The sequence below is a fragment of the Rutidosis leptorrhynchoides genome, chromosome 11 (genome assembly GCF_046630445.1).
Source record: "Rutidosis leptorrhynchoides isolate AG116_Rl617_1_P2 chromosome 11, CSIRO_AGI_Rlap_v1, whole genome shotgun sequence".
Taxonomy (NCBI): domain Eukaryota; kingdom Viridiplantae; phylum Streptophyta; class Magnoliopsida; order Asterales; family Asteraceae; genus Rutidosis; species Rutidosis leptorrhynchoides.
In genome coordinates, this window is record NC_092343.1 from 92745920 (window position 1) to 92749503 (window position 3584).

A 3584-nucleotide genomic window follows, 5' to 3' on the forward strand; every position below is an offset into this window, starting at 1 on the left:
GGTCATTACCACCATAACGTTTACCCGGCTTCGAACCTTTTCCCTGTACTCGATAATAATCATCATCGATGTCCATGTTTGAAGAGGTATTTCCGCAATTATGCTTTATATCTTCTTGTGCCCGCATGTAGTCATGCGTTTCTTTTACGGCTTCCGCGAAAGTTTTGGGCACTCTTCTTCGTAACCGTTGCCATAAAGACAGGTGTCTATCAGTATCTATATTTTGTATATGTTTCGGGCACTCTTCTGGCAAGTTTTGTATCTTAGCCACCTCTTTAGTATATCTGTCTATTATTTCTCCCAAGCTCTCTTTCGATTTCTGCTTAATGTCGTGACATTAGACATGTGTTCTTTTACGTGCGCGCAAATTTTGAAAGTTCAATAAAAACCTTGAGTGCAAATCCGCAAAACCTGTAATGCTTTGGGCTGGCAAATTATTGAACCATTCCCTTGCCACTCCTTGCAACACTATTGGTAGCATATGGCATGCTACTGCATCACCCCAACTGTGTGTTCTTGCGGTTCCTTCAAATTTTTGTAAAAAGTCATCCGGATCTGATAACCCATCATAACTTCTGAGTGTTAGAGGCAACATTGGTGCGACTGTAAAGGGATGATTGGCGATGTACGGCACAAACTTTTCTGTTGTAGGAGCTAGCTCAAGACTTTGCTTAGCTTTTTGCCCTTGCATCACTGCGAACCAATTTCTCATAAACTCTTGTACTCGCGCTGGCTCATTGAAAGCGGGTGCCAAGTGTGGTGGCGCGACTTGCTGTAATTGAGATATGAAGCTATTTGACTGGGTTTCGGCATAGTTCATTCCGCTATATTGATTGCTTGCAACAGTATGGACCGATTGCGGAGATGCATGCACCGTTGACCTTTGTTGTGCTGTCAGCATGATCTATGAACCATCTGAATTTCTCAGACCTATCTGCCTGATTCTTTCCTGGGCTTTCTCAGTAGTAACCCTTTCAATCGGTGTTTCGGGTTCAACCGAGGTGATAATTGGTATTGTACCCACACAGGTAGTTTTAAAGCCTGGTGGAACCGTTTCGCTTGGAGAACCAAAGCTCAGGATTTTTGGTGACAGATCCTCGAATGGTTTAAAGCTAGTTCCTGTTTCCAGTAAACTTCCATCGGGAGTGTGCCACCATCCCTTAGATGACTCATTCAGGATAGTTTCTGATGTAACCGGCCCTGTTCCAACACTTGGTGTTGATGGAGGCTTTGATGTGCCTTTGGTTGGTGCTGGCGGCGTCGACGGTGTGTTCGTAACAGTCATCGTAGGTGTTTGAAACCCTGGACTTCCTGGAGAGTCCGATCGCCCTTGATTCTTTGCACTCTTACTTCCTCCACCCTTTCTTGCTGACAAAAAAGAAAAACCTGAAAGTGACCGATTAGTTAAACAAAAAAGTTTTATGGAAAAAAGGTACGAAATCATATACAACATAAATTCCAATCTTCTTTGTTTCATATAACCTGTCCCACGGATGGCGCCAAATGATCAAGCATATTTTCACGGGGTCAAGGTGAACCTACGCTTGAGTGTATAAAAAGGGTTTAAGGACTAACAACATTCGAACCTCCGACGCTTGGTCGTGGATAATCCACATCGGTATCGTTTCGATTCTGACAGGGTGGCCTATTTGAGAGTCCACCAACAACCTAGCATACGAGGTTGAGTGGCCCAAAGACATGAAGGTTTAATAGTTCAATACATACCTGAAAGTCTTTAGAGATCGTAAGAAGCTTTGTTCCTACGATAAAGATTTGTATGCTATAGTTTACGTATGAGTAACCAAGCGAACGTATATGTTTTTTAAGTTTATGAGCTATATGTTTATAGGCTCACGAATTAGGGTTTCGGTAGAATCTTTTCCCTAATTAAATGTAATCACATCCTTAACTAACTTTCGTTATTTAAGGAAGAGAATCCGACTTGATTACACCGTACACTCTTCTAGAATGTACCGGACCCCTGTGCAAGTATACGAAACTCGCACCAGATGGTATAGGCGCATAGCCTGCTGCTATACCCGTAACGTATGCCTTTGTGTGTGATTAAATGCTTTGGATGCGCATCCGCACAACCTTGTGGATATGCGTATCATTAATTTTATTGTGGAAACCTCTTGGTTTAACTTATATTGACATGTTGTGAAAAGGTTTTCATTTAAAAGTGTCAGGAAGCGGGTTTTTCACTTACGTAAGTGGGACACCCAAATCAGTAGTTGGCAGTTCATTTGGACGCCATCCAGACCTTCTGGATGCCGTCCAAGGCTTCTTTGCTGGATGCCGTCCAAGGCTTCTTTGCTGGACGCCGTCCAGATGTATTGAAACATAAAAATTTTTTTTAGTGTGTTTTTAAGATAACGAAGTCGGGTCATTACAGTTAGTGCCTTCACTGTGTGACCCAAGCCTATTGCATGTTCTTGTCTGATTGTTGCCTTATGTCTTAGTCATATCAACTGTTTAGGTATTCATTGGATTTCTATCTACTTTACTATCGGTATATTAACTGTGATGCTATATAATGTTTGAATTGTTATGATCTCATTAGTATGATGGAATTGTTGTTAGTTTTCATTTAAGGTTTTGCCAACTTAAACCGACGGATTCCTTGCGTTTGTGATCAGTGTTCAATCAACACGGCACGTTGTTATTCAGTTAACTAAACTTATAACAAGGGTTAGGATTAGAGCTTAACTCACTAATAAACCTAGTACTTTACTGAGGATAACCTCCGAGGTATTGTTACTGATCGTTCTTTAATTGTCACGATTATTTACGATTAAATACGCAAAATTAACTATGTGTGAGTGAAAAAGGAGATACTTTGATGAGGTTTTATGTTTTACAGGTAAGAAAGATGTTGGTGCGAAATGTGGTACAAAATGGCGAGTTAAAGTGGAGTTTTGACAAAATTTGGGAGCCTGAAAAATGATCAAAAAATTTACAAAGGAGTAAATTATGCCATACCTGGCGTAAATTACGCCAGGTCTCAGATACGTCCAGTCCAGAAGTCAATTTCAGGCGTAAAAATACTCCAGGAGATTTTACAAAGACGTAAAGTACGCCATATCTGGCGTAAATTACGCTAGGCCAAATTTTAGTATTCCGGGAAATACGAAAATTAGCTTTTGGATGAAGTTTCCTAACCCCTTTTTAAGGAGAGCTTTAGGTTACGAAAATATACTTTTTCTCCATCAGTTTTGCAGCAGGAAACCTTCCCAATCACATAAAAACACCATCTAATCACCATTCTTCGAGGATTCAAGTCAAGATCAAGGTGCCATTCATCATGCAATCATCAAGAAATTCAATTATTATCATCACCACCATGCTTGGCTAGTTTTCTAATCTTTATTCCTTCCATGAACAATTGATACATGTATTCTTTCATTCAAGTTTATGTGGTTTGTAGTGTTATGAAACTTATGTCTTTTGAATTGTGATGTTATAAACCTATTGCTAATTGATCAATGCAAGTATTATTGATTGTGATTATTGCAAGTTGAGTCATAGTGATTTAACATTGTGTTCTTAAACCACTTAGTGTTAATTAGATTAAGGATAAAGAC